This window comes from Phocoena phocoena, chromosome 11, assembly GCF_963924675.1.
Source record: "Phocoena phocoena chromosome 11, mPhoPho1.1, whole genome shotgun sequence".
Taxonomy (NCBI): Eukaryota; Metazoa; Chordata; class Mammalia; order Artiodactyla; family Phocoenidae; genus Phocoena; species Phocoena phocoena.
Genome location: NC_089229.1, coordinates 17,834,780 through 17,862,447, shown reverse-complemented (window position 1 = coordinate 17,862,447; position 27,668 = coordinate 17,834,780). Strand labels below are relative to the sequence as shown.

Below are 27,668 nucleotides of genomic sequence, written 5' to 3'. Positions count from 1 at the left end.
AACCAGTCCTTTGGGGAAGAGATATTTACTTTCACAATGTGTGTTCTCTGGTTCGTATAGCCATTGAATCCTGGACATGGCGTATAATTGTATTAGAATACAGTTGTGGGACTTCCCTGTTGGCGCAGTGGTTAAGAATCCACCTGCCAATGCAGGGGACATGGGTTCGAGCCCTGGCCCAGGAACATCCCACATGCCGTGGAGCAACTAAGCCCGTGTGCCACAGCTACTGAGCTTGCATGCCACAACTACTGAAGCCCGCGTGCCTAGAGCCTGTGCTCTGCAACAAGAGAAACCACAGCAATAAGAAGCCTGCGCACCACAACGAAGAGTAGCCCCTGCTCACCGCAACTAGAGAAAGCCTGCGTGCAGCAACGAGGACCCAACACAGCCAAAAAATAAATAAATTTATTTAAAAAAAGAAGAAGAATACAGTTGTGGAGTGAGGCAAGTGGGAAATTCCTTCTAGGCTAGAACCCCCACCACAACCCAGGTTTAATTTTAATCTTCTAATAAGACTCCTTTGAAGGAGCTACAAGAAGAGCTATAACCAGGATGTTGTAGGCCCTTTTGTAGCAGCTTGCTTCTAACATAATTAGTACTTCATATGGCAAATTCTTTGTAAGAACTAAAAACCCCTTTCAAAACTAAAAACCATCCCAGTGTTTTATTTCAATTTGGTAAATAAATAGTACTAAAAACTAAGATGTATTTACTATATTCAGCGTCAGAGACCCATCAGCATGTCCCATTAAGTTTCTAGTCTTCCTTGTGTTTCCACAAATACTTGTGTTTTATTTTTCTAGCATGTCTCATACCCTGCAGACTTTAAAACACACGTATAATTATCTTGTCTTCTTCACTTTATAGATCATATATGCTTCCCCACTTAAGCTTCCCTACTCTTAGGTTTTTTTAATGGAATAACCTCTTACTTGATGGTGTCTTGTTACACTCAACTGTAATAATATTCCGTGTTTCTTGTGGTTTGAATAAAATACTATTAAAAATTATTAATTTATTTTTTAAAAATCTGAGAGTGGTGATGTGTTTGCAAAACTCTTTGCATTTGAACTGAATAAAAAGTTTTGTTAAGAACTGTGGGATCTGCAGAAATCCTTGAATGGAGTGCTATGAAATTTTTATCATCACATTTGAAGTGATCATGTTGCTAATTAGTGGCAGAAGTTCAAGTTCTAACAAGTGGCAGCTCCAGTCTGTGTTTTACCTTGCCATTTTGCTTTCTTTGCTGGGCTCCTCTTCGCCTTCCCCCTTGTTTCCCGGCTTTGAAGTTCTTAGGTTATTTCTCTCATCCTTTGATTGGTGTAAACCTCTTGACCTTGATCTGGTCCTTTCAGAAGTATAATCGGTCAACCCTCATGATGATCTGCTGTTTTTTTGTTAGTTGCCATGACCACGAAATGGAAACACAGGCCTTTGCAGCTTCATGCAATGTGTAAGGATCCAGAAAGGAGGGAGTGTTGATGGATCTCTTCCTTATAGTCAAGCTGTTTCTGCTGCTGCTCTGCTTCTGCTTCTTCTCCTTTCTCTGTGTCCTCCTCCTTCTCCTTATTCTTCTCCTTCTCCTTCATTTTAAGTGTCCTGGAATTAGAACTCATAACAAAAGAACAACAACAATGTTTTAAAACGAGGCCTAGAGGACTGCCCTGTTCCAATTAGTTTCAGGGGCTTTGAAAGAGAAGCCGACTTGGGTTCACTTCACTTAGGCTTAAGAGAAGAACTTGATTTTCTTGCAAACCTACATAAAAACTTTGGGTCCTAAAGAAACCCCACTTTTCACATATTCTTTCTTTCAAACTTTTCAAAATGTCAAGGTTGGTGGTTTTCAAAAATTTGTCCTTTACTCTTAAACATTATTAAGAACCCTAGCAGTGAAAAAGACAAATGTATCTTATTATGAAAATAGCTTTACCTCTAAAGAGGTAAAGGGACCTCTAAGGTGTGCCTACCACATTTTGAGAGCCACTGATTTTAGAGATGTTTATGTTGCATCAGAGAAATCGTTGGGATTTGCCTGAACAATGGAAATCAAGAAATGAGTCCCAGGGATTGGTTCTGAGCTTCTTAATGTCTCTAGGGTTAGCTGACATACAACTTCCTGAGTTTTTCAAACACAAACCAGCCTCAGTACAGGGACATGGCTGAAGGTGATGAAGGTGAATGAACCAGACTTTCCCCACAAATCCAAGCAGGAATATTCTACTATGGGCTCTGTAGGAAAGTTTTAAAAGCTGCTAACCCAGCAGTCTAGCAGTTCACCCAGGTCAACAGAAAAGATGAAAGAATAATATAATGAATACCCATATTCCCTTCGCAAGATTCACATTTCCTGTCATTTGTTTTAGTTTTCTTTTTTACACCCTCTTTTCTCTCTCCCTCCCTGTCTCTCTCTCCCTCTACACACACACACACTTTTTGCCAGAACCATTTGGAATAAGTTGCAGGCATCATGACTTTCACCCTAAGTATTTCAGGATGTGTCTCCTAAGAACAATTACTCTTCCACATAAACCCACTGGACTTAATGTTGATACATAATATCATCCAACACAAGTCTATTAAAATTTATTCAGTTGTCTCCCAATTTTTTTCGCTCCAAGAGCTATTTAAGGATCATATGTAGCAATTTGTGGCCAGTTAGTAGGTTTTGCAAAAAAAATTGTTCTCAAGTTTGAGAAATACAAGAAAGGAAAAGCCATTTGCAATCCTGTCATGCCAGTACAACTCGTATAACCATTTTGCAGATTCCTTTTCAAGATTCCTACATGCAGAGTTTCACATAATTGCAAAACTACAGTACATAGGATTTGGTATTCTGTTTCCTTTTAATTATCATTATGTCAAACCATTTCTATATTGTTTTGAATCTTGAATAGTATGCAGCCATTGAAATGATTGAAGAACAAGACAGCTGCTATAATTTAACCATTCTCCTAGTGTGGGACATCTGTTATTTCTAATTTTTTACTAAACTGTACAGTATAAGTTTATACTGTGATTAAACTGTTGGGACTAATTAGAGAAAAAGAGGGGACTGAGGACTGGGAATAGAAAGAGGTGAAGTAGGCTAGAGAGAAGGGATAGAATCTGTTTGTGATATAGCCTTTGGAGGGAGAAAGGCAGCTGTAACAAGATATAACTTTGTCCCTGTCTCTAGAAAGGTGATACACACATTCAGGAGATAGAGAGTGGAGAGGGTTAGGTCAGTGACCTATTTTGTTCCATTGGATTTTACAGGAAGTTAACATGATTACTCCTAAAGTTATAGAACTTGTATCAAAAAGGAATTTGGAAGTGTTCCATTAACTAGGTGATGCTAAGTATATTAATAAAGACTACTGAAAGCTTTTGCGAGAAGACTAGGAGGTGGGGATCATTTTTGTGAATATAATGTTTTCATTATTTTAGATTGTTTTTTTAAGATAAATTCCCACAAGTGAGAATGCTGGGTTAAAAGATATGGCCATTTTAGTGGGTTTTGATCCACATTGTCAAATTGTTTTCCAAAAGAATAGTAATAGCTTATTTACATACCCCCTTATATCCATGGACTCTCCTCAATGTACATTTACCACCAATGGGAATTCCATTTTTAATATGTAAGAAGTGACACTTCATTGCTTTAATCTGCATTTCTGACTATGAAATAAAAATAAATACACCTTTTTATTCTAGGTTTGCTCTTTTCTTTCTAATGAATTAAATTTCTAATGAATTAAAGAATTCCTGTTCTTTATTCATTTTATCATTTGTGGTACTGCTGTTTTCTCACCAATTTGCTTGAGGTATTTTTTGTTGTTGTTGTTTTGTTTTTTTTTAAATGTAAATATTTTCTCTAAGCTACTCTTTTGCCTTAAAAACATTATTATTATTATTATTTGGCAGTGTAATCTGTTGCTCTTTTCCTTTGTATTTACTTCTAAGCTTAGGAAGTTATTGCCTCAGAGATCTCAAAGTTCCATTTAACATGCTTTGTTATGTAGTAAGAGATAAGGGAAAAAACTTTTTTCCAAATTATCAAGCCATCATTACTATACTATTTAAAAAAATACATTCTCTCTTTATTGCTTTGTGATATCTTTTATCATAAATTAGTCTATATTTGTCTATTTCTGTGCTATCCAATCTCTTTTGCTGATGTACGTAATTCTTGTAAATGTTTAAGTATGGAGCATATTTTATATTATTACCCTTTAGACTTTTTATAAGTGGATAGTAAGTACTTGATGGATCTAAACATTAGGAATTGATCTTAGGCAGAAGAGTTGGGGCAAAATAAAAGAAACTTATAATTACAATTTTACCTGAGTTTTCCTGACCAACTGGTCCTGTGTAGTTCTTGCAACATTTACTTAATATATTTCTTTCAGTGCTGTTTCAAATTTTATTTCAAAATTGAGGGGGGGAATTTGGAAACAAATGATAAAATTGTTAACTAAATTTTATTTGCCTTTTTTGTTAGAGGTGGAATTTAGGGAAAAATTCTGATGATTTTGATTAGTTGTGCAATCTCTTATTATTTACTTATGTATCCGTTTGTTTATTTTTATTTTTGGTAAATAGTCTCTCCCCAGTAAGATTGCAGCTGTTTTTGATTACGGAAGATATTCCTTTCCTTGTAATAGTACTTAGTACTGTGTTCTGTGTATTGGCAAATATCTGAGCTTAATAGGAGGGTGGGGCCCTTAGCATAGATGTTTTGTAAGGAATTGTCACCTTCTTTTAGAGTCAGTCATCTGTGAAATCAAAGGAGTCAGTAAGGCATAATGGAATCACGAGGCTTGTGTGGTAGCACTGACTCTAACGCCCTTTAATTACCTGTCTGGACTTCAGTTTCCTCATCAGTAGAACGAATTGGTTAGCCTAGTGACCCCAAATGTCTTTCCCATGCTCATATCCTGTGATTCTCTTTCTATGAGATGTTACCACTAAGAATCCTTATTTCCACTTTGCCTTCTAAAATAAGCAAAATAAAAACCAGAGCTTAATTAAAAATTTTCAAAGTACCATTTGTTGGGCTGTAGTCATGTGTCATGTTGCCTTAGTTCAGTAGTTCTTAATTAGAAGTGTACATAACCAGTGAACATTTAAAATATATGTATATTTATGTGTGTGCACATACATACATATATACATACACATACATAAATATACATGCTTGGGCCCCATGGCTTGCGATTCTGATTCAGTAGGTCAAGAGTGAGACCTAGAGAACCCAGGTGATTCTGACGCAAATAAGGGTTGAGAAGTCTATCTTAGACTACAAGCTTATGGAGGACAGATACTAAGGGTATAGTCTGATCTGGAATATTCTGCCACGAGTACAAAACCCAGTTGCTCTTTTGGGATCCTGTAACAAATTGACTGGATTTTAGTTTTTCTTTAAGAAGCATCCATTCTTCATATTTCAGAGGTAAGAGGATTTCTAGATCCCTTTTCACCTTTCTATCTATATTTCAGGTGTTAGTAATATTTGAATGTCTAGTACATTAAAAAAAGTCTCTTAGTTGTTGACCCTGTCTTGACAGTATATAATAGGGGTAAGCTTTTAAAATTTATAACTGACTAGCTTTTAAAAAACTTTTTATGAAAATAATACATATTCATGTTTTAAAACACATAATGTAAAAGAGTATATGATGAAAAGTGCAAGTCCAGCTTAGTAGAGATAACTATTGTTAAAATGGATCATAGTACTAAATGTAAGAGCTAAAACTATAAAACTCTTAGGGGAAAATTATAGGAGTAAAACCTTTGTGACTTCGGATTAGACAATGATTTCTTAGATATTACATCAAAAGTACAAGAAAAAATAGATAAATTGGACTTTATCAAAATTTAAAGCTTCTGGGACTTCCCTGGTGGTGCAGTGGTTAAGAATCTGCCTGCCAATGCAAGGGACATGGGTTCAATCCCTGGTCTGAGAAGATCCTACATGCCGTGGAGCAACTAAGCCTGTGTGCCACAACTACTGAGCCTGTGCTCTAGAGCCTGCGCACCCCAACTACTGAGCCCACGCGCCGCAACTGCTGAAGCCGGCGTGCTGCAACTACTGAAGTCCGCGTGCCTAGAGCCCATGCTCCACAACAAGAGAAGCCGCTGCAACGAGAAGCCTGCGCACTGCAACGAAGAGTAGCCCCGCTCGCCGCAACTAGAGAAAGCCCAGGCACAGCAACGAATACCCAACATGGCCAAAAATAAAAGTAAAACAGAAAATTTGAAACTTCTGTGCTTCAGAGGATACCATCAAATAAAGTAAAAAAGAAAAACCTACAGAATGGGAGAAAATATTCACAAGTCATATATCTGATCAGATATCAGATTTGTGAATATTTTACAAACTCAAGAATAAAAAGACAAATAGCCCAATTATAAAATGGGAAAAGGATTTGAACAGACATTTCTCCAAAGAAGATACATATACGAATAGTCAATACGCCCGTGAAAATTTGCTCAACTTTATTAGCCACCAGAGAAATGTAAATCAAAACCACAGTGATGCACTACTTCACACCCACTAGGATAGCTAGAATCCAAAAGACAGATAAGTGTTAGCATGGATGTGGAGAAGTTGGGGCCCTCATACACTGCTGGTGAGAATGTAAAATGGTGTTGCTGCTTTGGAAAACAGTTTGGTGATTCCTCAAAAGACTTAACATTACCCAACAATTCTACTCCCAGATATTTACTCAAAAGAATTGAAAACAGGAGTTCAAACAAAAACCTGTACACAAATGTTCACATCAGCTCTATTCACAATAGCCAAAGAGTGGAAACAGCTAAATGTCCATCAAATGTCCATCAACTCATGAAAAGATAAATAAAATGTTGTATATCCATATAATGGAACATTATTTGGCAATTAAAAAAAATAAAACACTGATACAAGCTACAGCATAGATGAACCTTGAAAATATCATGCTAAGTCAAAGAAGCCAGTCACAAAGACTATATTGTGTGACTCTGTAAAATAGATGAGTGGTTGCTTAGAGGTGGTGAAGGAGGAGGGCTTGCTGGGAAAAGATAGGGGGTGACTTCAAATGGGTACAGGGTTTCTTTTTGGGGTGATAAAAATGTTCTAAGATTGGTTGTGCTGTTGGCTGCACAACTCTGAATATACTAAAAGCCATTGATTGTATGTACACTTTCAATTGGTTAATGCTATGGTATATGAATTATGTGTCAATAAAGCTGGGTTGTTTTTATTTTTAAGTATGGGTTCTAGAGAATTACAACCTAGGTTTGAAATTTTAGCTCCATCACTTACTGTAAACTGTGCAACCTTGGGGAAGTTGCTTAACCTCTCTGAGTAAGTGTCCTTATCTGCAAAATAGGGATGATGGTAGCAGTGCCTACCTAATGGTATCCTTGTAAGGATTAAATGAGATGATGCATCTAGATAGTCACTCCCTGCCTAATAAACATGAATATGAACTATGAAGATGATGAAGAGATTGGAGAATGGGTAAGTCTCAGACAAACAGAAATGAGAAGAAATAACTTGCAGAGCAAGTAATAAGGGTAGGATTGACCTTGGTTTGTGTGTGGACCCTGAAGAAGACAGCTAGTTTAAGATACTTACAGGCCAGAGGCAGCAGTCTCTCAGTGGTTTTGGTTGGTGATGGTGTGCAGGATGACGGTGCTGTCATGTGGGGATCACATACCATTCAGCCGGGTCATGTTTGTTATGGTGCTAAATTGGACCCCAGCAAACTCCTGGAGAGGAAACAGAGATTCTGAAGAAAGTATTTTTTTGAAAATTTGCTGCATCTGTGTACTAAAGATCCTGTGTCTTATCCAGGAATTAGCTGGAGGAAAAGGAGTAAGGCTTGGTTTGAGTCGTCTATTCCCGTGTCTCTGAGCAGGGCTGTGTGAGAAGGGGACATAATGTCTGATTCAGGGCCTCTCTACATGTAAGCCATGGATAGGAGTAGGAGTCGGGTAAATGTGGCCCTCAGTGTTCAGAGCCTCCTACTATTTCTCCAGGGATGGTTCAGACTCTTGTTATCATTTGTCAGGATCCCCTGAGAACTAATCTTGAGTATGCAAAGTGAGTTGGGAGGGGCTTCCCTGGTGGCACAGTGGTTAAGAATCCACCTGCCAATGCAGGGGACACGGGTTTGAGCCCTGGTCCGGAAAGATCCCACATGCCGTGCTCCACAACTACTGAGCCTGTGCTCTAGAGCCCGCGAGCCACAACTACTGAGCCCACGTGCCGCAACTACTGACGCCCACGTGCCTAGAGCCCATGCTCCACAACAAGAGAAGCCACCGCAATAAGAAGCCCACACACCGCAACAAAGAGTAGCCCCCGATCGCCGCAATTAGAGAAAGACTGCGCGCAGCAATGAGGACCCAACGCAGCCAAAAATAAATTAAAAAAAAAAAAAAAAGAGTTGGGAATATCGAATGAGTTGCCAGAAGTCTCCAGTCAGATGACAGAGCTAAATGTGTAGTCCGCGTTGGAGTCCTTCCTCAGATCCCTTAGTTTGGCTGCTGGGCTGAAGTTGTAAGGCTTTTTGAGCGAACCTGATATTAGAAAATGCAACATCGTGTTTTTCCTTCTGATAATTACCGTCTTTGCTTCTATTGTAGCTAAGGATCATCTCTTTAGTCCAACTTCGCCAGAAAACTCAACCACCGGGGTGAGTGGTCACTCAGGGTCCGCCAGCACAGCCCTCACAGGGCCCGGCGCCCAGCTGCAGGCCTGGATCGACAGCCACTCTGAGGTCACCCTCAGCAAGTCCACGTGCAAGCGCTATACTGAGGTGAGACTTTAACCTCGGCAGGTGGTGACAAATTGTTGAATGATAGAAATTTGACAGACTTTCGAGCTCAGGTGTAAACAATTGGATTTCACCCTAGGAAGGGTGTGTGTGTAGGTGTAACTTGCTTCCGAGTACTTGGAGAGTGTTGATATGAGAACAAAATATTGCTTGAGTAATCTTTTTCTGAGCTTTTGCAAAGTACTAGAAGTCGTCAGGTAGTCAAGGTCAGGGAAGATGAGGTAGGGGAGTTACCAAACCAGGTGATTTGCTTCCCTTTTAGGCATGTCTATAGGGACTATATCCTAAGGAGCTGTTACTTAAGGTACTCCAAATTTGGATAAATATCTCTTTATGCTCTGGTTTATTATGGGCAGAGAATGAACTGTGCTTCCTACTTGGTTCATGATCTTAGATTATTAGAGAGACAAGGTCAGTGATCACAGCCATGGAGAGGACTGGTTTAATCCATCTCGATTTAACCACAGATTAAAGTTGAGGATTTAAAGACAAACTTGATCAGGTGCTTAATAGGAAGGTTGAGGGCATTTAGATAGTACTGAAGTTTAACTTTAAATTATATTCAGGGTTGCTCTAGGACTAGACACGATGGACTCTTAAGTAAACATAACTGACTATCTGTCCAGGTAATTTATTAAGTTCAGTTTTCCCTCAGCTTGTCTATCTCTTGACTTATTTTCCAGTTCTCAGAGAGGTTGAATTCAGAAGACTTTTTATTCTGGAAGCCTTATGTAGAGACACGTTTTTTTGGCTCTGCGTGTGTGTGTGTGTTTCTCTTTTTCTAAATAAGAACAAAGGGAAGACGGGCAAGCAGTGGAAACAAAGTAGGCAGAACCTTTCGTCTTTGTTTTTCACCTGAACATAGTCTGCTTCATTGTCACCTGAGGCTTGATCCCTATTAATGTCATCATGGTGCCTTTTGTGTGGGACATCATACTGGGAGTAGGGTTACCAAGAGGTAGGTATAGGTCCCATCCCTAGGGGGTTTATTCAAACTGAGAAGGCAGAACATATGTTTAGAAAGAAAAATGATCTAAGATAACACATGCTAACTTCTAAATGATTAGTATAAGCAGTAAATGGTAGAGAATTTAAAAGAGGGCTGGGTATTAGAAATCTGTTGTATGATTCTGGCCCTCTGGGGGCTCAGTTATCTAGCTCTGGTGATCTTTTGAGGTTCTTCTCGCTTGTTTAATCTTTAAAATGAAGAGCTGAGACTAGTTGATGATTGAGATTCCTTTTAGTTCTGAAATTATGTGGTTGTCTAATCTTCTCTGTTACCAAATAAGGTTAAGAACCTGAATTCTGAAGTCAGAGTTTGGATCTTGGTTCCGCATTCTATTAGCCATGTGACCTTGGTTAAGTTATTTACCTATTGTGCCTCAGTTTCCTCATCTGTAAAATATGGATAATAATAGTACCTATCTCAGAACTTTGTTGTGAGCATAAAATTAGTAAATATTTGTAAAAAGCCATAGAACATGCCTGGTACATAGTAAATGCTATTAAAGTGTTGATTAAATAAGAGAACTACTTGCTCTTCCTGTTTTCCTATCAAGACTTAAGACCTGGGATGGTGATCTTCATTCTATCAGTTCTGAGCCTTGGTTAAATCGCAGTCAACAAATATCTGTCTCTGTTCTAAGCACAACTGATCCTGTTAAAAAGAGGTTTCTTATTCTAGCCTAGCCTCTCCTTCCATAGCTGCATGCTCACAGTGGTACAGCAGAAGGAACACCTGGACTGAAAAGACCTCAGTTCTCTTTCCGTAAATCTCAGTTCCTTCAACGACAGAATGAGGATGGCAGTGCCACCTTATCTACTGTATCTGTAAAATACACAGCTTTATTGTGAGGCCCAGATGGTTTCAAGTCTATGTGAAAGCACTTGGAGGCCTACAGTGTACGCTTTTATTAATAACAACCACCACTGAGTGCCTGCCATATGCCAGGCACTGTTTGGTCACTCTACTTTTATATTTTAAAACACTAGTAAAGAATTAGAAAATTCCAATTTTGACTCTGCTCTAGTTCTGCAATGAAGGGTTGGGATAGTGTGGTCAGGGTTGCTGCTAGTGATAGGCCGTCAGATTACGTGTTCCTGACAATCACAGATCTCCTTGACCTGTAACTACTCTCATTCCTACTATCTTATCCCTGAATTCTCCTGACTTCCTCATTTCTCAGCTCTCTGCCCTGTGTCTAAAAAGGTAAAGCCTTGCCATTTATTTATTTATTTAGGCAGTTTTACTTAATTGCCTGTACTCTGGGAATGATGAACTTTTCCTATACAGCTCGTGGTAGGTATTTGCACACTTATTAAAATGTATAATTATTCTGGCAACTTTAATGTCATTATCTGAATAATTTAATGTCATTATCTGAATAATTTCTGGGTGTGCCAGGACTTCTGGACAAATATCCTCTGGTTTTACCTTGGCATGTAACAGTTCCTTAGCTTTTCAGAATATAAGATATTCAATTAATATGGAAATGAATTTTCAATGTCTTTGGCCATGAAAGATGGTTAGGTGCCTCTCCTGGTAAAAACAGTGATTTTCTTCTGAGGGGGGTACAACTTGTATACTTGGCTGTTCACATTCATTAAAAAAAAATTACCTTGGAATAGAATTTCCCCCAGATTATTTCCCTCAGTTTTGCTTTTTATCATCTCATTTAGCAGTTGTGATGTGAGTGAGTCAGAATGGTGAAACTTTGTTTTTATAGTTGTACTTGGCCTGATTAATTCATATTTCTCTCTAGGATGAGTAATGCATTAATTCAAATTGGAATTGCCCACAAGGAAATTGACTTCTACATAAAGTTAGTTTGCTGCTTGTTACATAACACATCCCACTGTGATCCTACTGTGAAGTCTGGGTTTTAAAGGGCAAAGAGAAGAGATTGGTTCAAGATGGCGGAGGAGAAGGACGTGCTCTCATTCCCTCTTGCGAGAGTACTGGAATCACAACTAACTGCTGAACAGTCATCGACAGGAAGACACTGGAACTCAGCAAAAAAGATACCCCACGTCCAAAGACAAAGAAGAAGCCGCAGTGAGACGGTAGGAGGGGCGCAATCACAATAAAATCAAATCCCATAACTGCTGGGTGGGTGACTCACAAACTGGAGAACACTTACACCACAGAAGTCCACCCACTGGAGTGAAGGTTCTGAGCCCCATGTCAGGCTTCCCAACCTGGGGGTCCGGCAACGAGAGAAGGAATTCCTAGAGAATCAGACTTTGAAGGCTAGCGGGATTTGATTGCAGGACTTTGACAGGACTGGGGGAAGCAGAGACTCCACTCTTGGAGGGCACACACAAAGTAGTGTGCGCATCAGGACCCAGGGGAAGGAGCAGTGACCCCATAGGAGACTGAACCAGACCTACCTGCTAGTGTTGGAGGGTGTCCTGCAGAGGCGGGGGGTGGCTGTGTCTCACTATGCGGACAAGGAGACTGGCAACAGAAGTTCTGGGAAGTACTCCTTGGTGTGAGCCCTCCCACAGTCTGGCATTAGCCCCACCAAAGAGCCCAGGTAGCCTCCAGTGTTGGGTTGCCTCAGGCCAAACAACCAACAGGGAGGGAACCCAGCCCCACCATCAGCAGACAAGTGGATTAAAGTTTTACTGAGCTCTGCCCACCAGAGCAACAGCCAGCTCTATCCACCACCAGTCCCTCCCATCAGGAAACTTGCACAAACCTCTTAGATAGCCTCATCCGCCAGAGGGCAGACAGCAGGAGCAAGAAGAACTACAGTCCGGTAGCCTGTGGAACAAAAACCACATTCACAGAAAGATAGACAAGATAAAAAGGCAGAGGCCTATGTACCCCATGAAGGAACAAGACAAAACCCCAGAAAAGCAACTAAATGAAGTGGAGATAGGCAACCTTCCAGAAAAGGAATTCAGAATAATGATAGTGAAGATGATCCAGGACCTCGGAAAAAGAATGGAGGCAAAGGTCGAGAAGATGGAAAAAATGTTTAACAAAGACCTAGAAGAATTAAAGAACAAACACACAGAGATGAACAATACAATAACTGAAAGGAAAAATACACTAGAAGGAATCAATAGCAGAATAACTGAGGCAGAAGAACGGATAAGTGACCTGGAAGACAGAATGGTAGAATTCACTGCTGCGGAGCAGAAAAAAGAATGAAAAGAAATGAAGACAGCCTAAGAGACGTCTGGGACAACATTAAACGCAACAACATTCACATTATACGGGTCCCAGAAGGAGAAGAGAGAGAGAAAGGACCTGAGAAAATATTTGAAGAGATTATAGTCAAAAAATTCCCTAACGTGGGAAAGGAAATAGCCACCCAAGTCCAGGAAGTGCAGACAGTCCCAGGCAGGATAACCCAAGGAGAAACACTCCGAGACACATAGTAATCAAACTGACAAAAATTAAAGACAAAGAAATATTATTGAAAGCAGCAAGGGAAAAACGACAAATAACATACAAGGGACCTCCCATAAGGTTAACAGCTGATTTCTCAGCAGAAACTCTACAAGCCAGAGGGGAGCAGCATGACATATTTAAATTGATGAAAGGGAAGAATCTACAACCAAGATTACTCTACCCGGCAAGGATCTCATTCAGATTCGATGGAGAAATCAAAAGCTTTACAGACAAGCAAAAGCTAAGAGAATTCAGCACCACCAAACCAGCTCTATAACAAATGTAAAGGAACTTCTCTAAGTGGGAAACACAAGAGAAGAAAAGGACCTACAAAAACAAACCCAAAACAATTAAGAAAATGGTCATAGGAACATACATATTGATAACTACCTTAAATGTGAATGAATTAAATGCTCCAACCAAAAGACACAGGCTTGCTGAATGGATACAAAAACAATACCCATATATATACTGTGTACAAGAGACCCAATTCCAATTTAGGGACACGTACAGGCTGAAAGTGAGGGAATGGAAAAAGATATTCCATGCAAATGAAAATCAAAAAAAGCTGGAGTAGCAATACTCATATCAGATAAAATAGACTTTAAAATAAAGAATGTTACAAGAGATAAGGAAGGACACTACATAATGATCAAGGGATCAACCCAAGAAGAAGATACAACAATTATAAATATATATGCACCCAACATAGGAGCACCTCAATACATAAAGCAACTGCTAACAGCTGTAAAAGAGGAAATAAACAGTAACACAATAATAGTGGAGGACCTTAACACCTCACTTACACCAATGCACAGATCATCCAAACAGAAAATTAACAAGGAAACACAAGCTTTAAATGACACAATAGACCAGATAGATTTAATTGATATTTATAGGACATTCCATCCAAAAACAGCAGATTACACTTTCTTCTCAAGTGTGCACAGAACATTCTCCAGGATAGAGCACATCTTGGGTGACAAATCAAGCCTCAGTAAATTTAATAAAATTGAAATCATATCAAGCATCTTTTCTGACCACAATGCTATGAGATTAGAAATGAATTACAGGGGAAAAAACGTAAACAACACAAACACATGGAGGCTAAACAATACATTATTTAACAACCAAGAGATCACTGAAGAAATCAAAGAGGAAATGAAAAAATACCTAGAGACAAATGACAATAAAACATGACGATCCAAAACCTATGGGATGCAGCAAAAGCAGTTCTAAGAGGGAAGTTTATAGCTATACAAGCCTACCTCAAGAAACAAGAAAAATCTCAAATAAACAATCTAACCTTACACCTAAAGGAACTAGAGAAAGAAGAACAAACAAAACCCATAGTTAGTAGAAGGAAAGAAATCATAAAGATCAGAGCAGAAATAAATGAAATAGAAACAAAGAAAACAATAGCAAAGATCAATAAAACTAAAATCTGGTTCTTTGAGAAGATAAACAAAATTGATAAACCATTAGCCAGACTCATCACGAAAAAGAGGGAGAGGACTCAAATCAATAAAATTAGAAATGAAAAAGGAGAGATTACAACAGAGACCGCAGAAATACAAAGCATCCTAAGAGAGTACTACAAGCAACTCTATGCCAAAAAAATGGACAACCTGGAAGAAATGGACAAATTCTTAGAAAGGTATAACCTTCCAAGACTGAACCAGGAAGAAATAGAAAATATGAACAGACCAATCACAAGTAATGAAATTGAAACTGTGATTAAAAATCTTCCAGCAAACAAAAGTCCAGGACCTGATGGCTTCACAGGTGAATTCTATCAAACATTTAGAGAGGAGCTAACACCCATCCTTCTCAAAATCTTCCAAAAAATTAGAAAGGAAGGAACACTGCCAAACTCGTTCTATGAGGCCACCATCACCCTGATACCAAAACCAGACAAAGATATTACAAAAAGTGAAAATTAGAGACCAATATCACTCATGAATATCAATTCAAAAATCCTCATAAAAATACTAGCAAACAGAATCGAACAACACATTAAAAGGACCATATACCATGATCAAGTGGAATTTATCCCAGGGAGGCAAGGATTCTTGAATATACACAAATCAATCAATGTGATACACCATATTAACAAATTGAAGAAGAAAAACCATATGATCATCTCAACAGATGCAGAAAAATCTTTTGAGAAAATTCAACATGCATTTATGATAAAAACTCTACAGAAAGTGGGCATAGAGGGAACCTACCTCAACATAATAAAGGCCATATACGACAAACCCACAGTAAACCTCATTCTTAATGAAACTGAAAGCATTTCCTCTAAGATCAGGAACAAGACAAGGATGTCCACTATCACCACTATTATTCAAAATAGTTTTGGAAGTCCTAGCCATGGCAATCAGAGAAGAAGAAGAAATAAAAGGAATACAAATTGGAAAAGAAGAAGTAAAACTATAACTGTTTGCAGTGACATGATGCTATACACAGAGAATCCTAAAGATGCCACCAGAAAACTACCAGAGCTTATCAGTGAATTTGGTAAAGTTGCAGGATACAAAAGCAATGCACAGAAATCTCTTGCATTCCTATACACTAATGATAAAAATTCTGAAAGAGAAATTAAGGAAACATTCCCATTTACCATTGCAACAAAAAGAATAAAATACCTAGGAATAAACCTGCCTAGGGAGACAAAAGACCTCTATGCAGAAAACTATAAGACACTGATGAAAGAAATTAAACATGATATAGGGGCTTCCCTGGTGGCACAGTGGTTGAGAGTCTGCCTGCCGATGCAGGGGACATGGGTTTGTGCCCCAGTCCGGGAAGATCCCACATGCCATGGAGCAGCTGGGCCCGTGAGCCATGGCCACTGAGCCTGCGCGTCCGGAGCCTGTGCTCCACAACAGGAGAGGCCACAACAGTGAGAGGCCCGCGTACTGCAAAAAAAAAAACAAAAAAAAAAACCATGATATAAACAGATGGAGAGGTATACCATGTTCTTGTATTGGAATAATCAATATTGTGAAAATGACTATACTACCCAAAGCAATCTACAGATTCAATGCAATCCCTATGAAATTACCAATGGAATTTTTTACAGAACTAGAACAAAAAATCTTAAAATTTGTATGGAGACACAAAAGACCCCGATTAGCCAAAGTGGTCTTGAGGGGAAAAAACAGAGCCGGAGGAATCAGACTCCCTGACTTCAGACTATACTACAAAGCTACAGTAATCAAGACAATATGGTACTGGCACAAAAGCAGAAATATAGATCAATGGAACAGGATAGAAAGCCCAGAGATAAACCCACGCACCTATGGTCAACTAATCTATGACAAAGGAGGCAAGGATATACAATGGAGAAAAGACAGTCTCTTCAATAAGTAGTGCTGGGAAAACTGGACAGCTACATGTAAAAGAATGAAATTAGAATACTCCCTAACACCATACACAAAAATAAACTCAAAATGGACTAGAGACCTAAATGTAAGACCGGACACTATAAAACTCTTAGAGGAAAATATAGGAAGAACACTCTTTGACATAAATCACAGTAGGATCTTTTTTGATCCACCTCCTAGAGTAATGGAAATAATAACAAAAATAAATAAATGGGACCTACTGAAACTTAAAAGCTTTTGCAAAGCAAAGGAAACTACAAACAAGATGAAAAGACAGCCCTCAGAATGGAAGAAAATATTTGCAAATGAATCAACAGACAAAGGATTAATCTCCAAAATATATAAACAGCTCATGCAGCTCAATATTAAAAAAACAAACAACCCAATCCAAAAACGGGCAGAAGACCTAAATAGACATTTCTCCAAAGAAGACATACAGATGGCCAAGAAGCACGTGAAAAGCTGCTCAACATCACTAATTATTAGAGAAATGCAAATCAAAACTACAATGAGGTATCACCTCACACCAGTTAGAATGGGCATCATCAGAAAATCTACAAACAACAAATGCTGGAGAGGCTGTGGAGAAAAGGGAACCCTCTTGCACTGTTAGTGGCAATATAAATTGATACAGCCACTATGGAGAACAGTATGGAGGTTCCTTAAACAACTAAAAATAGAATTACCATATGACCCAGCAATCCCACTACTGGGCATATACCCAGAGGAAACCATAATTCAAAAAGACACATGCACCCCAGTGTTCATTGCAGCACTATTTACAATAGCCAGGTCATGGAAGCAACCTGAATGCCCATTGACAGACGAATGGGTAAAGAAGATGTGGTACATATGTATAATGGAATATGACTCAGACATAAAAAGGAACGAAATTGGGTCATTTGTAGAGACTTGGATGGATCTAGAGACTGTCATACAGAGTGAAGTAAGTCAGAAAGAGAAAAACAAATATCATATATTAACAAATATATGTGGAACCTAGGAAAGTGGTACAGATGAACCGGTTTGCAGGGCAGAAACTGAGACACATATGTAGAGAACAAATGTATGGAAACCAAGGGGGGAAAGCAGCGGGGAGGTGGAGGTGGTGGTGTGATGAATTGGGTGATTGGTATTGACATGTATACACTGATGTGTATAAAATGGATGACTAATAAGAATCTGCTGTATTAAAAAATAAATAAAATAAAATTCAAAAAAAAAAAAAGAGCGAAGATACACCCCCCCCCCAACCTTTTCATAAAATGTGATTTTTGTTTCAGTGGGAAGTCAGAAGTATGCAGTTGGAATTAGCAAATGATGTCTCATTACAGCTTATCCACTGCTTGATATCCAGATCCACTGCCATTTCTCCATAGTGTGTCTACTTTACAGACAAAATTTACCATTCTCTACTTTTATCAATAAAAATACACTAGAAACTGATACTTCTGATATTCAGTACAGATCTTTAATCTTATACTAATGAACAATGCTTAAGTTTAATCAGAGTTAAAATAACCTACAAAATAGTTTCTCGAAGTGGGGTCATGTGTCCTCTGGAATTTAGAGAGTATATTTTCTAAAATTTCACATATTATCATATTTTGATAATTTTGAAATTTTGATAATTTACTTTTAGGATGTACTCTCTAAATCTGGAAAACTTTTTTTTCTTTTTTTTCTGGTAACAAACTGCAAATGCTTTATTTTTAAAACTAAGCAGATAAGGAAGTCTTAAGAGTCCATGCTTTCATGTTATGACCTTTTTATTTTTAGTCTTAGAAAATGAGCACTGGCAAATGAATTGACTTTTGTCCATGCAGTCTTCCAGCTATAGCTTTCCTTGCCCTTTCCTTCAAGTCCCTTTTTATATAGCCCATCATTCTTAGAAAGGATTCTTATCTTTAAAATTTGGGGGTTTGCCATTAAAATTTATGTGACCTTGCTCATATGACTTTTGTAACTGATTTGTTGGTTAAAAGTTACTTGTCCAAAAAGAAATAATTGACTATAGTAGGATGTGTTTTTTCTCAGGGTTGCCACATGATGTTTTGGAAACCTTAAGTATTCCGGTGCCTTTTTAAACATGGTTAGTATTAAACCCATTTTATAGTGGGGTAGACTGAGTCACTAAACATGTAAAATATATTTTATGGAGCCATACAGGTGAATCACTGAAAACAGATTAGAATCAACAGATTTCAAATACCCTCTTAAATACCTTTCTGTTAACAGGGAGTATCTTGTGGGTTACATAAAAATGAACTAGAAAGTATTCAGAGGAGAAGGCTGATTGAGGAGGAGAGTAACAAACGTGGGCAAGAGACTCTACTGTTGGTTATAACTTTTTTTTTTTTTACATTCTCCCCCTTGTTTTTCAACTTCTTCCAGGTAAAGAAGTTATTTAAATCTATATCTGTTCCTTATTTTTTGCTAGAACTTGATCAAGCAGGTAAGATTCTGTTTAATATGTAAATTATATCTGATGACTGTACATTTTATTTAATCTGTTCTGTCTTGTTTTTATTTCTCTTCCATGAGGTTTTTATTGTTTAACAAGCTCTTACCAGTTGATTCCTCTTTTTGACTGTTTAGGCAGGGCTTTCCCCTAGCACTAATCATATTTACCTTTAGTCTTTAGTTTATAGCCTTGGTATTACTCTGAGTTTCCTATTGTTGAAATCATTATTTCTACTAACCTTGAATCTAGTTACAGGTACAGTATTTGCTAGTTTTATGGTAACTTTATTATTTTTGCAAATTTGCCTCCTTTCTGGAAAGTCATATCAAATAATATTTTAATTAAATATAAATTGAGATGTATTTAGAAACTGTGGCAAGAACATATAAAGACCAGTAATGATAAAGATCCATGAAAGAAACCATTGGGAAATAGTTGCATATGGTTAGAAATCCCGGGGGAAGAAAGGTAGGTAGAGGAAAGTGGATAGCCTCTTCCTAGGACCAGGGCAATCATGCTTTTTGTTCATGGGTCAGAAAATCCCAAGGACTCAGCAGTCAAACATTATTAAGAATCTGATCAAGTGGCCAGCATCATCATTTCTCTTCTAGAAAGTGGGTCCTTCCAGATCAGGAAGTATAGGTAATCTTCAGGCCTAGTAGCTTGGGGAAGCAGAGTCCTAAGCATTTATAGTCTCAGCCCAGTCTCCAAAGGAATAAAACAATAGAGAAGAGACTCAGCTAGGGAGAGACATGGTAACTAGGATAGAAAGCTCATTTCTAGGCTCAGCAGAAAGGAGGTAGTGGTGGGGCAGGAAACTATTATTTGATGCTTCTAAAGACAGATTCCCCAACACAGACCAGATAATAGCTGCCTCTTATTGAATGCCTGCTGTTTCATAGGGACTCTGCTGGGTTTATATACAAAGTCACTAATCCTTACAAGAAGAGATTATCTATATTTTACAGATGAAGAAATTGAGCCCCAGAGAGGTCAAAAAACTTCCCTAAAGTCATATAACTAATATATCTGTAATTTGGACCCAGGCCTAATTCAAAAATCTATGTTCTTTCCATAATACCATGTTGTCTGTCTCTCCTAACGTGAGCTTTCTATCATTCCATCAAGGAAGACTCTTGCTCCTAAACACTCCATAGTATATGAAAGGAAATCCCAATAATTAAAATTTCATTCAGGCCAAAAAGTAGCCTTTTAAAAATAAAAGTTTTCCTGGGAAAGTTAAGTCACTTGCAACTTGGTGTGAATTAGAAAAAAAAAAAGGTAATTAAACTAACAAGATAAAGCAAATGAACATGTCCATTAAGGATGGGAAAAGTAAGGGAGGTAACACTGGAAGAGGATAGGCAGGATGGATGTGCCAGGTGCTTGAGGGGCATGAGTCAGAAGGCAAGGAGGTTGGCAAGGGTGCCAAAAGGTGGATGGGAGATCAATTAAGGCAAGCATCAACTTCTCTGAAATTTTGATTCTGGCAACGCTAATCAGACAGGAAGCTCTCGCCCTGTGAGCCATAGATATATAGGTCACTGCTGGGAGCTCCCACTCCCCCCTTGCTAAAGTCCTGCTTAAAAAGTATGTGAATTGGGATAGGTTGAAGCTGTCTGTGGTTGAAGAGTGGGAGCCTCTTACTAGATGAGGGAGTGGATGGTGCTTTGTGTCCTCACTTGTTGCCTCATCACACATAAGAAGCTTTCTTCCTGTTCATGCTCAGTCTGCCCAGCTTGCAGGGACAGATCAGGATTTATAAAGTAAGCCAGCAGTTCTCAAAATGTGGTCTGCAGACCTCTGGGGGTGCCTGTGACCTTTGGGGATACTCAAGGTCAAAACTTTTCATAATAATGTTGAAATGTTATTTACCATTACTGTTTTGACATTTTCATTGATGGTGCAAAGCAATGGTGGGTAAAACTGCTGATGGCTTAGCATGAATCAAACTAGGGGTACCAAACTATACTAGTTTATATTATATTCTTCACCACCACACACACACAGTAAAAGAAAATGTCTATTTTACTTAAGACTATTCTCGATGAAGTCATAAACATTATTAACTTTATTAAATCTCAACCCTTTGAGTATACATCTTTTTAATATTCTGTGTGATGAGAAAAGAATGCATAAAGTGTTTTGCCACAAGGAGTGTGATGATTTTCTCAAGAAGAAGCACTTGTGCAATTAATAGTTTGTGTTGCAAACTGAACCAGCTGCTTTTTTCATGGAACACCATATATACTTGAAAGAATAACTGACAGTCAAACTATGGTTATTCAAACTTGAGTACTTGGCAGGCATTTCCCCCAAAATGAACAAAACAAGTCTGTCACTTCAAGGAAAACAACTGACAGTGTTTGTTGCTAATGATAACATTTGACCTTTCACATGAAAATTAGAATTTGGGAAGTTGTATCTGCCATGTGAGCTCAATAGCTTTTTAATACTTAAGGACTTTTCTGATGAGGTTGGTGGTACTATTTATGAATATAATTTTTAAAAAATATTCTGGTTGAAATATGTCAGTATTTGGAAGAGCTGCATAGCTTAGTGAATGAATATTTTCTTAATGATGAATGTATGATCTTACAAAGTCATTCATGGGTAAAAGAATCATTCAAAGTGTAAGATAGACCAATGTGTTTTAATGTGATAGAGTATGAAAACCTTATCCACATGGTTTCAGATTCCACACTGCACCTAACCTTTAATCAACCACCACTTGTTGAGTTTTGGTGTAGTATCAAAAAAGAATATCCACAATTATCTGAAAAATCTATTAAGTATTTCTCTTTTTTCTAACTACTTGTCTTTGTGAGACTGGGTTTTCTTCCTTATTTTGGGCCAATTTTGAGCCTGTGTATATGAATTAAGGTTATTATTTGAGAACAACTGTCAAGGTGAACTCAGATCTATCGCGATTGGTGTTGGAGAGGGGCACTCAGCACCGGAAGGCATGGCATTAGTATCTGTGTTTGGGCCGTGGTAATGGTCACAAATCCTATCCTCCCTGTGCCAGAGGCTTATGCATGCTCCCGTATTTAATCTTCAAAATACCATCAGTGAGGTAGGTAATATCACCTTCATACGATGAGGAAACAAAGCATGGAAAAGTATTAATAGGATAGTTGGCTTGCCAGTGAACCCACTGGTAATTCCTGGTCCCTCCCCTCTACTTCCACTGCCTCCGTCCTCAGAACATTTCGTGACTCGAGCTACCTGCCTTGTGTATGGTTTTCATGGCACTGATACTATGGTAGGTCTTCCTAGATGTGAGGATGGCTGTTGTACCCGGAGGTTTGCCACCTGCCACCGTGGCAGCTGTACCTTGGCTGCCACTCACACGGCTGGCTGATACACGAAAGCTTGTATCTTGGTCTTGAGTGTCTGCCCAGTGACTTTGATCTGAGTAACAGACAACATCAAGGTAATCATCTTAATTTGGTCTGGCAGCTGCTACCATTCTTCAGCTGTCGATGTGGAAAGCAGATATAAGGTTTGAGAGGACATGTGTGACAGTTTGCTGAAAGTATGGATCTGGATGCCATATGTTACTAGCCCAGGGGTTCTGAGGTGTATCATCCTTGTCCCCTGGCTGCTTATAGAAGGCACGGCTTTAATGCCTTCAGCAAGAGGGAGAGGAACTAACATTTGAGATATATTGATGAACTAACATTCCTTTTTAATGCCAGTGTTTCACACCTCTCTCATTCAGTCCTCACAATGACCTTGTGGGGTTGCTGGATTTAACTCTGTTTCGCAAGTGAGGAAGAAGATGCTCCGCATTTTAGTAGCTTGCTCAGTGTTGCTGTGTCAAGCCCAGGCCTGTCTGGTTCCCCAGTCGCCTCTTCAGAGATTGCTTGCCTTAAACAAATAAAAGCCCCTACAGGCAGAGGAGCCCAGGCTAGCTCAGGTCTCACCACTTTGGTACTGATGCTTATTCGTTCAGCAGATGTGTTTTGGGCACCTGTTAATGTGCCAAGCACTGGCTGGAGAGAAAAAGATGAATAAGGCAGTCTCGTTCTTTAAGGTCATTCTGCTTATTTGTATCTGTCTCTCTTCTAAAGGCTGTGGGATCACAGAGTAGCTGTGATAGGGTGTTGATAGGTGTTCTCCCAGTGGAAAAAAGTAGTAAGGGAGGAATTCACGGCCGTAAACAAAAACAAGTTAGAAAACATCACGGCTTGTTCATTTAGAGCGAATGTAGTAAGGAGGCCTGACAGAGAGAACGATCAGAGATAAAAGTGGAAAAGTAAAGAGACTTTATCCTATAGGAAGTGGGGATCCATGGAGGTTGTTCTGTTTGTTTTATGAATGAGGCTTAAGATATTCCTTAAGCATTTTGGTTTGGTCTGCAGAAATGTTCATTTGAGAAAATATAGAGACTGCGTTATAATAAAATACAAAAATAACACATAGTTATATCCAGAGATAACCACTATTAATATTTTTGTGTATCTTTTATGTATCTTGTATTCTGTTTTATTATTAAAATAGTTTGCATGTTATTACAAGTTCTTAATAATTTTCTCAGTTATGAAATATTCCATATAATATTTTTATTTAGCCATTCCACTATGGTTGGACAAATAATCTGTTGCCAATTTTTTGCTATTATGGAATAACAAGTTAGAAATATTTTTCTTTGGGCATAAAGTTTTTGCTGTATTTAGAATTATCTCTCAGGATAATTACTGGAATGAATATCTGGGTCAGAGTATGAACATTTCTAAAGTTCTAGAGCCTTTTAAGTGATGTGTACTAATTGATAACTCTACAAGTTCAATGAGTTTTCCCTGTTCTTAGTGAGTCTTAGAAATAATAGGTTTTTAAAAATTATCGTTTGCCAATTTGAGAGGTAAAAAAATATAGCTTTATTTCAATTTGTATTTCTTTGATTACTAATGCAGCAAAATTTTTCCATATATTATATTATTGTTATTTCTATTACCTGTTCATGTTTCGCAGGAAACCCTTATATGGCAATTTCTATGAGTCACTGCTATAAGCACTTCAAGTGTACTAATTCAGTCATACAGTTCTGCGAGATATTACTGTTTTCTCCATTTCACAGAACAGGAAATAAAGGCACAAAGAGGTTAAAGAACTTGCTCAAGGTCATACAACCAGTAAGTGACAGAGCTAGAACTTGAAACTAGGGAATCTGGCCCAAAGGCCAGGCTCTTAATCAATGCTGAACTGTTCTCTGATCTAAGCTGTGCTTATGATCTTACTGGACATGGTACTCCCCACTAATTTCTACACACATGCATGCACACACACACACAGACACACACACACGCCTCACACACCAGGCCAGTTTTTACACCTGTATTAGTGCTATTTACGGAAATAACCACTGCATTGGTTGGACCCCTCATGTGTGCTTTGCTTTTGTATAAATGGATCAAGAGGATGGAGACCAATGGTTATATAGAAGTCACATCAGAATCCATACATATATACTTCTATTTAAGTAAATTTCTGTTTTGGAATGAATGCAAGGCAAGTAGGGAAGCTGATTATCTATTTAAGAAAACAACTTACACATTTTATAAAAGGATTTCTCTTAAATAGGAAGTAGAAAATATATCTTTGTATTATGCAGACCTGGGTTCAAATCCATGCAGGTGGGATAGTGTTACTCCTCTGTTTGAGTCGTTAGGATTAAATAGGGTGTTTGTAATGCATCTAACATGGTGTTTAATTAATGTCCTCTTCCCATTGTATTCAGATATGAAAAGGATAGATTAAGCTTTTTTTAAGGCAAGATAAAGCTTTTTAATTGCCAGATACACATTCTAGTAAATTATTGATTATTTTAATTCTTTTGACAAATATTGGAGGGCCTGCTCTTATACATAAAGGATATGAGTTCTGCCTTTCATGGGCTCATTGTCTATTGTGGGTTATTAGTCATAGTCACCACAAGTAGAGGACTCTTTGCTCCTCTGAGCCTTTGTTTTCTTATCTATAAAGTGAGATTGTATGTAAAATGCCTAGTACTGTTCCTGACACATAGTCAGTGCTTAGTAGTAGCTGCTAATTCATGTAATATTATGCAGCCATTAAAAATGATTCACATAGGGCTTCCCTGGTGGCGCAGTGGTTGAGAGTCCGCCTGCCGATGCAGGGGACACGGGTTCGTGCCCCGGTCCCGGAAGATCCCACATGCTGCTGAGCGGCTGGGCCCGTGAGCCATGGCCGCTGGGCCTGCACGTCCGGAGCCTGTGCTCCGCAACGGTAGAGGCCACACAATGGTGAGAGGCCTGCGTACCGCAAAAAAAAAAAAAAAAAAAAAAAAAAGATTCACATCGAATATTTAATAGCATGGGGAAACTTTCAGTACTATAATGTTTAATGAAAAAACAAAGAGTTTAAAATAGTTTTTATAGAATAGTCATATCTTGCTTGAAAAAGTGTAGGAAAAGACTGGAAAGAAAGGCATAAAATATAAATAATCACTCAAATATTGTGCATCTATCTTGCCATGCAGTAGGTACTGAGGAAACACAGGTGAATAAGATCTGGTTCTTCCTTAGGGGAAGGTTTTAATAGACAGATGATCACAATCCAGCATTGGCTGAAGCAGAGGGAGAAGTCAGGCAAGCTGCTTCAGTTTCTGCCGTGAAGAGGGAGGATGGTAGTATCAGTCATTGAGAAAGGAGACAGGGTTTGGACCAGGGAAGATGATGAATTTGGTTTTGGACATGTTGTGATTGTCCAATGTGGATATATAGGCTAGTAGGTATATAGGTCTGGATGAGTGGGAGATACAGATTTGGAAAGGTTTAATCTATAGGTGAGGTTTGCAGCTGTGGGAAAAAATAGACGCACTCAGGGAAAGTCTGCGGACTGAGCCAAGAGTTAGATCTTGATTGCATCCAGATGGTGAAATTTTGAATAACTCTTTTTCTTCCTTTGCTTTATTTATTTATTTATTTTAAAAATTCCTATAGTGTAAATGTAAGTGTCTCCTATAGTGTAATGTAAATGTTTCAGTTAGGATTATGTTTTGCCACATGTGACAGCAAACTTAAAATAACAGTGGCTTAAACTAAATGTAAGCTTATTTCTCTCTCACCTAAAAGAAGTTTAGATAGGGGTAGTGTGTCCAGGGCATTTATGGCACTCTACAGTGTTGGAACCAATGTTGAGTCCTCCTATTTTCATGTTCCACAGTCCTCAGCATTTGTCTTCCATCTTATGTCCCAAGATGAGTGCCCAAAGTCCAGCCATCAGTTGGAAGAAGAGTTGAAGGACAGCATGTCCTTTCCATTTAAGATCATTTTCTGAATGTTGCACATGACACTTTGCTTACATCCTATTGGCCAGAATTTAGTCACTTAGCCATATAAGAAAATGGGGAAATGAAATTATTTTAGGAAGCTGAAAGTCAAGAATCCAGTTCGTGTTTCTAGTAACATCTTGGTTTTGCTCACCTGTGGAACAGCTGAGGTTGATTTGTCTGAAGGGATTAGTACAATAATTTCCACACATTTTTCTTCTACTTCAATTATAAGAATAGAGGCACCATACTAAGGTCATCACATGATGGTAGTAAGCTGGAAAATACTTTGTTTTCTTAGAAAGGCCAATGACTTTACAGAGTGAGGTAAGTCAGAAAGACAAATACCATATGCTAACACATATATATGGACTCTGAAAAAAAAATGGTTCTGAAGAACCTAGGGGCAGGACAGAAATAAAGACACAGACGTAGAGAATGGGCTTGAGGACACGAGGAGGGGGAAGGGTAAGCTGGGACGAAGTGAAAGAGTGGCATGGACATATATACACTACCAAATGTAAAATAGATAGCTAGTGGGAAGCAGCCGCATAGCACAGGGAGATCAGCTCGGTGCTTTGTGACCACCTAGAGGGGTGGAATAGGGAGGGTGGGAGGGAGACGCAAGAGGGAGGAGCTATGGGGATATATGTATATGTATAGCTGATTCACTTTGTTATAAAGCAGAAACTAACACACCATTGTAAAGCAATTATACTCCAATAAAGATGTTTAAAAAAAAAAAAGGCCAATGACTGAACATTGAACTAGAGGCCTAGTAAGCTCACTTAATGGGTAACATTGAACCCTATCAAGATGAGTAGGAGGTAGTCCAGCCTCCTTTATTGCAACAAGGCCTCAAAAGAGTTCCTGAGATTATTGAAAGATTAAGTGAGCGTTGTAAATCTGTAGATAAATGAATTCAGAAATATTCTGGTGGAGAACCACAATGTTCTCATCTGTCTTTAGAGTGGGAAAGTTGGTCTTAATAATACAAGTTATAAATGAGACATAGGTCACTCTTAGTTCAAATCAGCTCTGCCAATCAGGAATATTCAAGGCTACTTTATGGGTGAACATAGCCCTCCACCAACGATTTGTAGTCATAAACTCTCTTGGGATTCTGGAATTTGGGCTCTTGGAGAATTAGAGGGGGATGTTCCTCTCAATGTCAACTACCTAATAGGGTTTAAGAATTTGGAGGTTAATAATGATAATAAAGTATATGGCACTTCTTTCATCTGTAAGATCTAAAAGCTGTTTATGACTATTAATTAATACTCACACAACCCCTTGGCTCGTGGTG

General features: G+C 38.5%; 1 protein-coding gene across 1 annotated transcript in view; it reads left to right on the top strand.

Moving 5' to 3' along the window:
- Positions 1-8,726: 8,726 nt before the first annotated feature.
- TXNRD1 (thioredoxin reductase 1) overlaps positions 8,727-27,668 on the top strand; it is a 98,740-nt gene continuing 79,798 nt past the window's right edge. Inside the window, exons 1-2 of the mRNA XM_065887132.1 lie at positions 8,727-8,789; positions 18,996-19,056. The gene's annotated coding sequence lies outside the window, so the exon portion shown is untranslated. The remainder of the gene's footprint in view (positions 8,790-18,995; positions 19,057-27,668) is intronic.